We start from the raw sequence: 16,853 nt of genomic DNA, 5'->3' as shown, positions 1-16,853 counted from the left end.
TGTATATGGTTTTATTTAGTATTCATTTATGTATGAAGCTCGAGTTAAGTGTCACATAAGTGGTCTGAAGATATTAACCGCACTAATTTTATATTTACTTCATTGTAAATTCTGCGATATTCTTTTGTTAAATATGTGATATGAAAAGTTCTCGGCCTCGACCATAAATGGCAACACTATCGGCAAGAATTTTTTTTTTTTTTTAAGTTGGTACATCTGTCGTAAGCATCCATGTGAAATTGCAAATCATTCTACCAAATAGTTTGTTTTATACAGCTGTCTGAAGCAAAAGTGTTGTCTGCATCCCTTGAAATGGATAAAATTGAGTATTGTGCGGCTATAAAATTCTTTGTAAAAGAAGGTTTAACGCCAAAAGAAATTCATTCGAAGTTCATAAAAGTTTATGGACACTCTTCTCCTTCGTTTTCGACAATTAAGAAATGAGCTGCAGAGTTTAAACGTGGCCGTACCAGCCTTGAAGACGATCCACTTGAAGGACTTCCAAAAAGTGTAACAACACCAGAAATCATTGATCAAGTGTCTGCGCGGTTAGCCTAGTGGCTTTGCGCCTCGCAACCATATGCTTGGGGAAGGAGTGTCCTTAAGGAGCTTAAGGATCTTCCTCAGCCAAGTTAGCCGGTCTTGGGCGTGGACAGCAGGGTTATTCTTCCCAGTTTAACTGCGGGTTTTCATCCCACGAACAGGCAAACCGCTCCCGTGAACACACACGGATACAATCAGGCATACCTAAGACGATCCCTCCAGTCATAGGTCTGAATTGTCAGCTATGCCGGTCCCAAGCCTGAATAAAAATAGGGTGGGATTGAGGTGGTGCCGTACCTCACCGTAATAGGAGCTCACGGCCATTGAATCACCATACGAAATAAATAAAATTGATCAAGTGCACGATATGATATTGGATGACCGGGGAGTCAAAGTGCGTGAAATTACTGAGACTATAGCCATTTCAAAAGAACGCGTAGGATATATTCTTGCATGAAGATTTGCAAATGAAAAAGCTTTGCGCAAGATGGGTGCCGCGCTTGCTCACAGCAGATCAAAAACGCACTCGCATGAACATCTCTGAACAGTGCTTGGAGCGTTTTAACAAGAATAAAACTGATTTTGTGCATCAATTTATTATTATGGATGAGACTTGGATTCAACACACCAGAATCCGAACAGCAGTCAAAACAGTGGACAGAAGCCGGTTGTTCAGAGCCAAAGAAGAGAAAGTCGGTTCCATCAGCAGGAAAGGTCATGGCATCGGTGTTTTGGGATGCTAAAGGTATTTTGTTTATTAATTATTTTGAAAAGGGTAAAACAATAACCGGGGAATATTATTACGATCTTCTAACCAGACTAGAGAAAAAAATTCGTGAGAAAAGACCCGGTTTGCAGAAGAAAAAATCATCTTTCATCAGGACAATGCCCACAAAGGTGTTTTGGCAATGGGAAAATTAAGGGATCTGCTCTATGAATTGTTGGAACATCCACCTTATTCCCCAGATTTGGCTCTCTCTGACTTCTATCTCTTCCCAAAACTAAAACTGTTCCTCGCTGGTCAGCGTTTTTCTTCGAATCAAGAGGTGATTGCAGCTGTAGAGGGGTATTTTGCAAATAAATAAATGTATTAGTCTTAAGGTAAATTATGTTGAAAAATAAAAATAATTTTGAAATTATAAATTCGTTTTTTCATTGTTAGGCCGAGAACTTTTCAGACCACCGTCGTATACATATTCATTATATCGTAGTGATAAATATCGGTTATATCTACTACTGTTCAAATTTATCTTTTATTTATGCTCCAGAAGCAAGTTGTGAGACCATTAGTCTGCTTGGTGGAGACCTGCAGTGGCTAGGAATAGTTCATGTTGGGTGTCTAGAACAGAGGTTCCGGATTATCTAGCCCTTAATCCACACACACGAATAAAGTCTTCCGTAGCTCAGACTTTATAGGAGCTTTTCAACTGAAGGTGAGCGCAGGTCTCCATATGGAAGGGGGGGGGGGGGTTCTCTCGGAAATCTGGAGTTTTTCGTTCCACAATTAGGCAAACCGGCTCTTAAAACACATGAATTTACAAACAGAACTACACTATAACCAATAGTTGTTTATATTGGTTTAATCATCATAAGCTAACTAATCAATTAATTCGAACACGTTACCAATGTACATTAAGTTTACAGCCTTTCATGGGCAAAATACACATTCACCATAATGTAACTCACATTTTTCAAGGTTTCTTTTAAATTCAGGACAGCATTTGGTTGAAAGTTGAACGAATCTTTTCATTAAGTGGGTAGTTTCCTCCTCCTACCAGTAGTACCCTGTTCATTACTACATTTGTAAATTAGTCCTTTGTGGTTAAAGGATTACCGACCATTGTCTTAAAGTCATTAATGTCCAGGCACTACCATGGAAACATTGCTCTGCATGATACAAGAACTGCGGCAGATCGATTATAATGTATAATAAAATATTTTAGCACTAACAGTTGCAAAGGTTATGAAAGTTTAAGTAAAGTACAACTAATTGTTTAGCATATTTTTTATGAAAATTTGAATCGCTGCACTCTACAAGAAATACACTCGTCAGTAGAACGCTCGGTTGTACTGTTGAAAGATCGGAGTTAAAATAATTTTCGATGACACTTTTAAGCTAAGTTAACGGGTTCTCAAGATTTTTTTTTTATCCTCTAAAAAACAGACAAGTCGATCTAAGAATGAGGAACATGTCAACAACAACTTCCTGAACTCTTATACCTTATGCACCTTCAAACTGCACTGACTTTCTCTCGACAGCACACATCTGATTATCCTCGACATAACTTTTTTTTTTTGTTATACTTAGCTTGACAATCGATTTTAGTTAAAATTCTTTCCAGTTGCCTTGACAAATTAGGGATTAAAATCGTCCCTAGTGTTATGAAACTTTCCTACAAACTACTGATTGCAATGACACGACCACTGAAACAATTTTGAAAAGCACAGTACGTGGTCTGACCAAAAGATGTCGCTGTTCGAAGATGTTGATTAGGATTCAGAGGCGGACACCGTGATGGAGAAAAGAAGTAACGGGGATGTATATTTATGGTGTGCACTCCACTGTGTTGCTGAATATTTGATATTTTCTCCACCTTTGATATGCCAGCCTCGTTTTTTCTCGCCTCTCTTGACGAAATTAGTCGCCCGCCTAATGCGGTTTTCGCCCACATCGGCGGCTGCACGGAGAAGGCTCGCTGTTAGCACTTCGAAGATAATACACGTCACTCAGCGGCCAGCCCGCCGCTCGAGCCTCGCAGTGATCTCCCCAGATGCCTGGCGCATTAACGGAAGTTGTCCTGCTAAAAGGTACATCCAAGTTTAACCTGAAGCCTCGAAATCGAATTAGCCGACGATCAATGCGCTTCAACGGACGCTACCAGTACCGTAGGGCATCCGGGTCTCTTCAGCGTTCTATCCAGTTAGGCCTCCCCCATTGCGGTTTATAGAGCCGTGAATATCTCGGCCAACTGTCATTGAGTGGTCTTGGTTAAACTGATTTGTGACACCTTGTGTGGGGTCGTTACAGGGGTAACCAGATTAGCCCCTCCTTACTATACTGTGAAAACATTCAGCCTCTGCAACCGTCGTGTTGACACAGCGTTTGAGAGCGCACCTATCCTAATGACAGGCGTTCCGCTTTCTCCATTTCCACTGGAGGCAAACAGCCTCCATTCCCCAGAATGTTTGGAGAGGCCTTCATTAAAACATGTATCTCCTAATCATGTTTGCACAGAAAGACTTGAGAAGCCCCAAACGCTGTATCTCGAGATGTGACGTTGCCAATAAGTTATGCCACACTCTCCATTATTCTCTTGTTGCTATGGATACACAAGTTCACGATAATTTTTGAAAAAGAAAAAAAAAAAAAAATGCTGAGCAGCGATGCAGTTCGCGCAAAGACGGTGTAGGCGAACGCACGAGAAAGACGCTAATCAATTATAAAGAGTAATCAAATAAAAGACATCGCCTCGGGTCTTTGGGTTGTTTAGAGAGCAATTACGTAACATTATTTCTGTAAATGAATGTATAGACTGCCTCCTAACGGTAAACGACCAAAGTTTGTGGTGAAAAGTTAATTTAAACTGAGTAAAGTTGGCTTAAACTTGTGTCGAAGATATTTCTCGTCGCTAAAAGAAGAAGATTTACTGAAAGACAACATTTTATCAAGGATGTACACTCGCGTGGACTTCACTTTAAATGCAGCAGTCAACTAGTTTTTTCTCCACTTACATCATATTTACTGAAACCGGTCAAAAGTGCTTGCCGTGTTTTAGCAAAATCTTGGAATTCAATGGACTTTGTTCCTTTTCTTTCTTTTTTGATCCACCAGCTTCGGATGTCATGATTTGACGTAGCTGCAGCCACAAAATTAATAGTTATTTAGTAATCCGCCTCTGTCCTTTAGGATGTACATCCTAAAGGAAATACATCCTTATGGAACCATACAGATGACCTCTTTGGAGAAAGGTAAATAGGCTGCCACAGAAATGACAGCCAAAATACTTTGTTTGCATTGAAGAACAATTGTTTGGATTGCTGTCTTTTAGGCTGTGGAAGATATTTTCTCGTTGTCGTTTCCCCTCCATATGACTCTTTCGCAATGAATTCCTAATTTTTGAGCACAGAGAAAGATGTCCACCTGTTTTTGAATCCACCAAAGTGGTTGACTTATTCAAGTTTTATTATACTAATGGTATTTTGGAACTACTGCTGCCGATTCATAAAATTACAATTCATGGAAACTTAATTCTGCTACAGGGCACTTAATCTTGTTAATCTGTTACATGAGTATATTCTCTGGTCAGTTTGTGTTTCTTTCGGGATGGAAAACTCAAGTTTCTAGGAGGAAAAAACTCAGGAGGCAAACGAGTGCTGCAATCAATTTCAATCCACTCAATCAGCACACCTTTATTACTTTTTTTTTCCCCCTCGAAGAATGGCGAATAGTTTCAAGATCAGTGTGGTGCACTATAGCCTTTAGCTCCGGAATCTACCCCTGGGATTATTTGTAAGCGCTTTATTACAGAAAAATATTAACTGGGATTATTTTTTGTTATACGTAATACTACTAGACGAGCGATCGCAAATCGCGTTTGTCCATTCTCTACTTTTTCTATTTATTTGATTTATTTTTTCCCTAAAAAAGAAACCTTTCATTATAATAATAATAAGCAGGATAAATTAACTGGTGTGTGCGAAACGGAGCAGTACATTAAATTATTTTGTAACTTCATAGCTTTTGTTTGTGAGTGCACTCCAAAAAAGACTTCATTTTGTCGTTTTATTCATACAGCAACTGCAACACCGCTCTGATTTGAGTGAAATTCAATATTTTGGGATGTTTACAAATATTTGTAATGTTATTTTGGCCTTGGTTTCTATCTGATCTTTTTAGTGACAAAATTACCAAGGCGACACAAATGTCTCTTAGTTAAGACTGATGTAGATAAGAAATGTCATCACAAGAATGTTATGTGACCAAATGAACTTTTTTTTTTTTTTTATGTGAGTCAAATACTCTAGTAAGCTGCGAAAATTGATAATCTCTTTAGATAATGAGATAAATAAATTTTATTTTAATTAGTCCGATTTTGAACTTTTCTTATCACCACAAGGGGGCACCACTTAGCGGGAAGATCTTAGGCATAAAATACGTGAAAAACTTTATAAATTGATTTATTTAAATCGCTTACATTTAAAATCAACGTTCAGTAATCTTTAGTTTTTCAACAAAACAGTAAGTAAATGAATTTTTACTTCTAAAATTGGAGTGCTAGATTGCTAGTGAACTTCGACTGAAAAAGGTAAACGATTTGTATAAATTATTATTTTTTGGCTTAATTAAAATACTTTAAACGACAGTCATTTAACCTTTCCTTCGATGTGTTTGAGTGTAAATCAATTTATAATGCACTTGAAAAAAACAAAAGTGCTTAATTTTTCCATCCGTTATGTTTAGCCCTACTATTCTATTAATTGACCTCCGGCATACGGCCATTAAATAGCTCTGTTTCTTGTTAATTCGCGCGTATGCATGGTTAACATTGACGTTTCTAATGACCTGTCTGTCTTCTGTTTCGTTTCTGCATGTTGCCCTTCAGTCACTGTATATGAACCCCTCTTAAGACGTCACATAAGTTGTACAGCAAAGCAATGTCTGTTAACCACCATCAAAAATCGCATTTGCTTCTCTAGGTGGCCCCATTCGATCCCTGGTGTGTGGCAGCTGCCTGTCACCATCTGAAGCGGTTCGATGCGCCAACACGCCTTTTCACTCTGCAGAGTCGCAGGCAATTTGATACGTTCTGGACGGAGTAAAAGCTTCAGCAACGTTACCTCTCCACTTCCGTCGATCAGATGCTTTCAACGGACACACCAATCTGTTGTGCGAGACGGTTGAAACGCAATTTCCGTGTTCGGCCGATTGGCGGCAGTGTTTGCCGCTAGTAAAAGGCACGCCGCAAATGTTGGCTGTGTCAACACAGGTAAAGTTACCGTCCAGGCCCCTGCGTGCCGTCGGCGAAGAGAGGGAGATGTTTGCAGAACGTGCTAAGGTTCTCCATAAGTTTTAATTGACGTTCGAACCCGTACTGTCGACCGTATTAGGGGCCATTGTAGTTATTTCCAGCTGTGACACTGGCCAGATCTTATGACGCTTGACACTAATCACTTACCGTCGAAGGAGGCTTAGTGACGTCATCAACAAACCTCGTGACTCGGTTTCTGTCTGTTCCGCTCACAACTTCCCCTTCAGAGTCTGCTGGAGTTGGCATCATCTTGAAGGTGTTGAATGTTCCATCTTTTCATTAATTGTTGCTTAAATGTCTTTTCTCTAGAGAACGCTTCAGTTGATTGGTATGTCATAAAATGAGAGGAAAAGGATCTTTTCATTTCTTATCATTGCATTTTTTCTTCAATAAACGTATACTGACTTTCGTTTTAAAAGTCTATTGAGTTTAACTATCTCTTAGAAGAGCTCCCACTTCGCATTCATTACCTTCCAGATCGATGTGCTTTCTCTAAGGCATGCCGAAGTACCTTTTAAGCCTCCATAAAGTACTTGGATTGTTGTTGTCATTATTATCGGCAGCAAACTAAAGCTGAGACCAATGTATTTGTGTGTAAATGTCTCTAGTCGGTTTGAGTGTTCGCGGAAGAAAAACCGATTTTCAAGGGGGGAAAAAAAATCCACCACCTCCGTATGAGCCTAGCTAACGCACCTTCAGAAGTTTTTTCGAATGAAGGTGAGTTAGCTAGGCTCATACTAAGGTGGTGAACTTTTATTTTTCTCAAACGACCAGAAGAAAACACAAGCCATTTACACCCAAATACATTGGCCTCAGCTTTAGTTTTGCTACTGATAATAATGACAACAATGTAAGTGCTTTACTTTCTGTCCTTTCAAATGTATTCTTCGTGTCTTTATTTTTCTTTCTCTTTGTTTTTACGATGTTTCATTCTTAATATTCCACTTAGCACCCCCCCCCCTCTCCTGTCCTGGTGTTCTTGTCTACTCCATTCAGAATTATTGTTTAATCACTAACTTGTTCAATATTTTTAAGTACATTTTAGGACGGCCTCTTTTCCTCTGTGTGTGTGTGTGTGTGTGTTCCTCCCAATAGTAACTCTACCAGGAGGCAGTTTATTCCTACATGCTCCATTGCGTACAATGCATATATTACATGTAGCTTCCAAGTACTGATTAACATTTACATTTTTGTATCATTATTGATATTCATATTTACATTTATATTTTTACATCTGTATGTATATATTCCGACCGTTACATCCATATTTTTATATATACATATATTTACACTACATAATTCATACAATATCAGTAATTTAAGTTAGATTACAATGACTGGAAGTTGATCTTGTTTGCAAATTTAATTAATTCTTTGTAATGCTTCTGGGTAAGTCTCTGTTTTGACACTGGCCACACTCTCCGGAAGTGATGACGTGTTGTATTAGGGATATCCGGATGGATCCAGTAGCTGATCCGGATGGGTCCAGTAGCTGACAGTCGTAAAGTATGTGGTGTACAGTCTGTTGGAGGTGTGGACTACAAATGCATGATAGTGATTCCAGGATATGGAATCTGTGTAAGTAGTGTCTTAGTTTTCCATATTCCGTTAATAGCGTGGTTAAACCTGGAGAAATGGCATCTTTTTTCAGCCGGAGTCTGCTTCTGATGCTAGGAATGAATTCCTTTGTTGTTGATCTTTTTTTTTATGTGTTCCATTCTTCTTCCCACAAGTCTAGGCTCGTTTCTAGCTGCTTCTTTAGCCAGCTGATCCGCTCTCGTTTCCTGCTACCCCAGTATGCGCATTCACCCAACAGAACTTGATTTCCCATCCCGATAGAGTGCGATTCCAAACCAGATTTCTTGTCCGTTCTATTAATTAACGCTATATGTTTTTTCTGGTTTTATGCCTTCTATAGTGCTTCTACTATCACTGTAAATTGGTGCTGTCTTTTGAAGAGGTGTGTGTGTGTGTGTGTGTGTGTGTGTGTGTGTGTGTGTGTGTGTGTGTGTGTGTGTGTGTGTGTGTGTGTGTGTGTGTGTGTGTGTGTGTGTGTGTGTGTGTGTGTGTGTGTGTGTGTGTGTTGAGTTCTAATTCCCAGAGATATGTAAGCGAATGAACTATAGCAAGTTGTTCTGCTTGTTTGTTGGAACAGAGGATGCAGTCTAGAGCAGCGTTCTTGTATAATGGACTGTCTGTTGTATGCAATGAAAGAACAACCTACGTTCCCTTCGGTTTTACTTCTGTCAATGTATATATGGAATTCTTCACTTTCAGAGCTTTTCTCTCTCTCTCTCTCTCTCTGTACTTATGCTAATTAATTTAATTCTGTCCCATGTTAATCATCTTTCTGCAGTGTGCTTTCCAAGTATCCAGATCCGTGGCCAACAAATATTTATTATGCAATCATGCTGTGAACTTTTAAATTTTCATATAATATTACATCGCTTCTTATAAGTTTCTTTGGTAAATAATGTAATTTCTTATGTCATCATCTCATTGATTACTGTATTAGGCCCTTTTGCCTGCCATGTGATTATTCTTTTTGAAATTCAATATTGGAGTTTATTGAGCGATTAATCCCATCTCCAGGTCTGTTTTATTCGATGCAGAAGTGTCTGCCCAGGATTTGTAGGCAGAGAAAACTCTACCACCTCCATATACGACTGGATACCTCACTTCGATTGAAATTTTCTTATAAACTCTTTATATTCCAGACGAGATTCGAACCTAGGTCTTTTCAACTAAAAGTTGTAATTCTGACTTCGCTTTAGAAGTTGCTTTATTACTTTATAATACAACAAATGTACGTATTCCGCGAACTTTTTTTTTTAATGCCTCAGATTATCAGACAATTACAAGAAATTTCAAACTTAATTTTTTTTTTAATATATATATTTGAAAACTTAAGTAGCAAACTCGAATGAGTGACAGGGTTACAATAATGGAAGTGGTCTAAGGGGATTTGGAAGTAGGGACGACTGCCAGACGGTTTAAGCTTTGTGTCAATCTAAACTAATTCACTATATCTTTCCTAAATCTGTGGTTCTCCCCTTCTACTGAGCACACTTTCTAATTTTAATTTCAGGCCTCCTATCTCATGATTGTTATGGTACTTCTGAAGTCAGAAAATTCAAATAAAACTTCCCACAGCGTTTCATAATCATTCCTTTATTGATATCGATTATATACGATGAGAAACAAAAATGAACTTCGTGTTGATCTTCGATACAGGCTGATCGAGGTTCAACACGCCCCTCGATATTATCCATGATCCCCAGGTTTGTTCCGTGATCCCGATGTTTGTTCTCTTTGGTGTTTTTGTAACTCCCCTTCCCAGTCCATAAATAGCCAGTCAGTGTTTTTTGTTAGAAAATGTTATTTATTTCGATGTGTCCTTCACCTCCTTTACAAAAGTAAAAGACACACAATAAGAGTAAGAATGGGAATCCCCTGGATTTATCCTTCCCTAGTGTTCCATCTTACGTTTCCCAATCCCGCGACAGACAGGTTCCGTATGCAATAACAAGCAGCACTTAAAAGAAAAGGCACGTGTTTGTTTAGGCGTATGTACACGGAGAATTAAGACAATCTTTGCCTCCTCGGTTCCGTCAACGGCGACAACAGTCATAGAAGGAGGGAAGGTCGGTGGGATTCCATTTTGAACAAGTCGGAAATGTCCCGTAGGAGCTGTGACGATTGTAATGCAAACTCAGTATGTGGTCCGCATGTGACTGAAAAGTGAACTATGTTATGACCGTACAGAGGTTAGGAAATGCACTAAAAATTGATAGTTTATCCGCTACGTATTATTATTATTTTATCCAGCGATGATGTGCTTTAATATACATCATCACTAAGGTCCTGATGCTTGTTCAGAGTTTGAATATTAGGAAAATGAAAAGATGAATTGTAACAAACACTATCTCAACAGATCTGAGACTTAAGGCGAAAGAAGTGTTGTTACCAATGTTATGGACACTTATTCATGTCGTACTGTCACAATATCCTGTATACCCCCCCCCCGAGGGTACGTATCAGGAATTTGATAATGATGATAATGAAAATTGAACGGTACTAAAACAACATGCATTTCAAGCACTTTTTTTTTTTTTTAATTAATTCATATTACTACTTTGCCATCCTGGTTTGGCCGAGTAGTTAGCATATCCGCTTTCCAACCAACAGTGGATTCCAAATGAGCTGTGGGCGCGAATGTTTATAACAGGGTTTTATGTGGCAGATGAATTCATTGTCCAATGTGAGGCCACCATCTTGCTTATTGGAAAGCCCTAAATACCTTGGAAAAGTATACCTTGGAAAAGTACCATATTTGATTTGTAGAGCAACAATAATAATAATCAGTTATTGACGATAGTCTTTAATACAGTAAATCTCCACGAATCTCTACTGCAGGTTGCCAACCACATGTATTTAGTTGGTATATATCATTAAACTGGCGATCTCACAGATGCATTTACTTTGATTCTCATCAAAAAATAAAAAAGATAAAAATAAAAAACAGTAATTTGGTCCTTTTAATAAAGTGCATTGCTGTATAGCTCTGGTGCAGGTTTCAGGTCTTTCACCTCTGCTCAGGACCGGTCCGAGAGCATCTGATGCCCCTAGGCAAAGAAAATTTAGGCATCCCTATACATTGTTTCTCTATAATTTTTTTCGAAGGTTGTAATTTTTCCCCGAACTATGTAGCAAAATCTGACGCCCCTAGGCGATTGCCTAGGTTCGCCTAACGATAAAACCGGTCCTGCCTCTGCTCGAACATTAGTAAAACGAAGTCTACACATAACAAATAATTAATAGACGACTTCTTCATCATCATGACATCCTATTTCTAATCAGTGCAAACTGCATTTGGCATCAATTAGAGCATCAATACTATCGCTATTTGATCACGATGTAGTTTGCTTGTGATTTTCATCTTTTGAATTTCTTAACAAGAAAAAATTTCAGTCTGGTTCCGTGCAAACAGGAATTAGAATACGACCAGACTAGAGAGTGATTCATTTTGAATCGGCTGCAAATTATCACAACATCGTGATAAGCCGTTCTGTCACAGTGATAGGTATATGAATGTGCACTGCAAGTATCAAACCATCCTGTACTTCTTTCGAGGGCACACATATAAGGAATTTCATGAGTATGATGGTGATTCTAAATGGTATTAGAATATGCTTATTTAAAAGACATTCAAAGTGCGATATCACTTCCACTAAATTTGGAAGAGAGTAAAGATTTTAATGTTCAGAGCAATCTTCTCGTTGACGCCCACACAGAACTTATGTTGATGAAAACAGAAAATAATTTATATTAATTTTTTTTTTTTTTACATAAATAAATAATGTCGTTTTTGAACTCCATGAACAAGGTGATATAATATAGATTTCATAATTATTTTTGAATCCTGATACGTGGATTTTTTTTTTTAATTTCTGCAAAAAGGATAAATCTTTACGGCTATTAGATTTATTGTGTCTCCGTACATATAAGAAATCCTGACTAGACGAACAAACATTTTCTTCATTAGAGCAATTGGCGGTCGTTCGCCTATGAAGGTCTGTCATCTCTTTGTAACGTTGCTTCACTTAATGGACATTTAAAGTTTTTATACTGTATTTAACTGAAAAATGAATAAATAAATAATAAATACCCTTAATGCTGTTCTAATGAGTGATCAATAAGAACTGCAGATTTCTCTTACTATTTAAATAATAGTTTACTATTACTTAAACGCTCCTCTGTTTCTTTCACATAAAGTATATGCTAGCAAGCAATAACATTTATGAGTATTTCATGATGTATTAATACAACATTGAATTTGAATGCCGGATTTCTGAAACAGATTACGTAAAAACAAGACTAGGAATATAATATTTTCATGATTCAGTCAAAGTTAATTATTTGAAAGAAAAACGGCAACGAAATATTAGCAGTCAAGATGTTCACAAAATATTTTAAGAGACGGTTCATTGGTGACAAATGGTGGAGTGTAGCTGTGTTGTTTAGAAACAGCCGTTCTCAACTATTATTATAAAAATATATTATATACTAAAATTATAGACTTTAAGAAAACACGGAAGAATATGAATAAAGGGCCATTGTAATAAAAATAATATAACAAATTATATTTTCTAATATAACAAATTATATTTTCCATGTTTGAATGGTTTTTGCACAATCAAAATGTTCTCAACACTGATATAACACCGCTAATCACTTTATGGAACCGATTTTGGCTTATTGGGACGTTCAAAAATGGGGAAGGGAGATCCTTGGGCAAGTGCATTTCTCTTTCGGGGTGAGTAGGATTTTGTATTATTTGTCAAGCCTTGTTTATTACTATTGCGATTAGACATCTCTATTCAAATTTGTAACGAAATTTAAGTGTGCAAAACGATTATTTATGCAAGATCAGTTGTGAAAACCAACAGAAATACGAAAATTGAAATTAAACTATTAGTATTGCGGGGAGGGTTATAATAATCCTTGTTTGTTTGTGTGTGTTTTACTCCTCCAGTTTTCACTACGCAATTCAAACTCTTTTTTTTTTTTTCTCTGAAAGTTGTGATCAGTTTTCGATATGATCTAGAAGATTAATCATTTGTTTTGATGGTTTTGAAAGTTCAAAGGTCTTAGGTTTGCTTTATATTGTGAAAGAAGACTACGCATCGAATTTGGTCCATTTCTTGACGTTTTAAGAAATATAAAAAACTTCAGTGTGGGCATGGGAGCTCAGCAAAAGTTTACATTTGTCCCAACTCTACGATAAACAAGCTCATTAAAATATGAAATAAATGAGAAGAATCTGTGGATAGAAGCTGTGTGCTCATTACCTTTTCTTGTGAGTTATTTACTCATTTTTGAACATTTCAAAGAGAAATGTTACTCGATCCATGATGTTTCTATTAATCGTGCATCTGTTACACAAATAATAATATTTTAAAAAAATACTACAAGTTTTGTCTTGAAGTTGTGATTTCAATAACTTTTTTTTTCAAATAACGTGAAGTCGATTATAAATAAAAAATAAAAAAAATAAAAATAAATTTATTCTGATTTCGTGCAGGTTGCTATTTAAGCTCCAACAACTTATTGTGGTGAAGACCATGTAGAAAAAAGTTTCAATTTTGCTTATCTTCCAATTGAAGATAAGAAAAGTCACCTTTCTAACAACACACTCCACGCATTCAGAATAAATAATTAAATAAATAAAAGAGAGAGCGAGACAATTCGTGTAATTGGGTTTGGAGTGAACTGCTGTAAGATATATGCATTTATAGTAGGGGAAATTTGTAGAAGAAAGATCGCTAGTTAGCACGTTGACAAATTGATGTCCCTCCCAGTCGATCGGAAATCAATTCACACATGGTAAGAACCGCCTAGCCACGCCCAGCTTTCGCTTTTACTGCAACCGGACCTTCCCTCTTTCGTCATCCGTCAGATAGCTCGGCACGGAGTCTTCCGCAGGACGTCCCTCTTACAGATTTTTCTCCCCTATCCTTCAATTCACTGAAGAGCGCCACCAGAAGGGAGCAAATACTGTGGTGTCACATAACAAATGCACTGCCCTGCTGAAAAGTTAAGTGCTACGAGATTTCGTCAATGAATTGAAATTTGCAAAAACAATCATTAAATATAAATATTATTTGATATATAGGAAGTACATTTAGTTTATCATAGAGATAAATCGGAGAATCACTTCAGGTTCTCAATTAATTCGAAAATCAGTTAAGACCTGTTCTTTTATTTTAGAGTATTAGCATTATAACAACAAAAACTTCATTAGCTAGTCTTTGATAAATAGATTAATCCAACATCTGATGTCCATAATAAACCTCGATAGCAGCCTCTTGCCGAAGTTGTAATCTTTCTTATAATTAAGTTTTTGACTTAATTAATTAATTCTATTTCACTGATCATTGAAATGAGGCACGGCAGTGTCATTTCTATTCATAAAAAATTTTCTACAGCAACATGGTTCCTGACAGCCATTATCACAGGCTGTTACATTCACTGTTTCTATTTACAGTAATAAATCCTTTATATCAAGACTCCGTCATTACCTAACCTCAGATATAGACTTAGTTTGCCAGTGCTAAATTTAAAGCGCTTTATTTGAGTGATATATTCAACGATCAGCCAGTTGCCATAGGATTGCTACGATCTGAGCAAGCAGTGCTCAGAGCTCGCTTAGGTTACGTCCGAAGTTTATTGAGAAGACAATGAATCGATCCCCCGTAGAAAATACTTTTCGGATTTTTCCTTGGGAAGTTTTTTTTTTTTTCCTTCCCCATACTCCAGATTTTGGTTCAGAGGCATTTATACAGAACCTAGTAGTAGCACTGGACAGCGAATATTTAGGCTAGAAGTGAACACCTCTTACCTATTTGTAGAGATTCAGTATGTGCATGTTTCGCCGCAGTTATTCACGCTGCATTTTACTTCTTATAGGACCAAATGGTGCCCGTGGGGTTAAGTGTTCTTTCCAAAAATTGACCAAATAATGAACATTGACAATAATTAATGTTCTATGTAATTTGCAAATATCTTGTACAACGGCAATTATCTTAAGAATTCAGAACTTATTTTGCATACATAAGAAAGTTGACATTGCCTAGTTGCTGTTTGATTGTTCTTTCAAATTTAATGTTAGCAATTAATTTAGTTGTCACTGTGTTACTATAAGTCGAGAGAAAAAAAAAAATAGGCTTATAGGGGAGTTTCCAACTGTTCACACACACAAAAGCATTTTTTTTTGTTTGTTTGTTCTGTGGGTGTCTGATACGGATTCATTTCGGTGACTTTTCAAACCGTTTCCTTGGCTGCTTACAGATTTTGTTTGCTTGATATCATAAGTCATTTTTAGTCCCGAATTCACTATAAGATTAAAAAACTATTAAACTATTTTTTAATATTAACATATTAATATTAAAAAATGGTTATTAAAGTCAAATTGTAGTTCATAAAATAGATATTATGTTATGATCTGTGTACTATGCAGATGATATGATACATCACCTGAAGAAATCTGCGGTTATACTAACATCTTTCATACGATGCACCGCCATTAAGCGTAACAAAGCACCTGCCATACTGTTACAATAACCGCAGTTGAATCGAAAGGAAATAGATTCCTTGTTGGACTGTGCTTATACGTAATTCATAGACAAATCTTGAATCCAGCATCCCTTTGAACTACGTAACACACTAAATCCATTATCAAATTGCTTGTACTTTCAAAAGAAGAAAGGCGTGATTTTTACAACTGATATTCCTCATAGTTTGTTTTAAAATGTTACATGATCTGTGTTATTAGTTTATGCAAATCCGCCACAGATGTTGTTAATCTTCTCATCCATTTAGTACGGTAGGTGAATGAGCTTAGGGTTAGATGATCCAGGAAGAAGAAGTTCTTGCTCTACAGACGAAGTATGGTTACTATTGCAGGTAAGTTCAAGCCTCCAACATGTAAAGTGTTGTGCTCACACCGATCAATGAAAATCATCTACCGCCTAAAGGCTTACATAAAAATCCACACTAGAATAGGATTCAAGTCAACTTGGTTGAAGAGCGGAGACACCACCCACTCTACTAACGTGGCCAGTATTATTGTGTATGAGTTAGTAAACGCCATCTTGGTGCATATTATTCTAGACGATAAATTATATTCTTGCTTTCATTCATTAACTCTTGCGTAAGGAAACAGCAAAAGCGATTCTTGAAGTATCTTCTCAACTTCATTTATTTTCTTTCCCTCGTGTGTATATCGAGAATTAACATCGCTACAAGTTGCTCAAATTTCCTAATATAAAACGTTTCCTAGAAATGAATTGCCTCATTAGAGAGCTACTTCCCAGACTACTTTCAGTCCTTTTATGAAGAGGGAAGAGTCTGGAAAGTAACTTTCACTTTGTTATAAAACAAATGAGAGGATAGTAGATTCTCTCTCCCTGTTCGCTTCTCACGACATCCTCTGCCTCCGGCACTCCGTACGTGTCCTAACTCGTACGTATATTTAGTAAAGCAGAATAAATATCCCGATTTGAAGCCAAGCAAAGGAAAAAGAATATATTTAAACGGAACAACTAAAACCACATTTGTGAACAGTGGCTCCGGTGTATACACACACTCCTCTTAAAGTAGTGCATATAAGACAGTTCGAGGAAAAGGTGGCTCAAGCACCTACATTTAATTTTAACATCGTCCATAGTAGAAACCTTGATTTAAGTGTAGATTTTGCTCTTTTGGACATTTTTTTTCATA

The sequence above is a fragment of the Typopeltis vanoorti genome, chromosome 20, assembly GCF_054136105.1.
Source record: "Typopeltis vanoorti isolate ZY-2024b chromosome 20, IOZ_Tvanoo_1.0, whole genome shotgun sequence".
Classification (NCBI taxonomy): Eukaryota; Metazoa; Arthropoda; class Arachnida; order Uropygi; family Thelyphonidae; genus Typopeltis; species Typopeltis vanoorti.
This window is presented reverse-complemented; position numbering follows the sequence as displayed.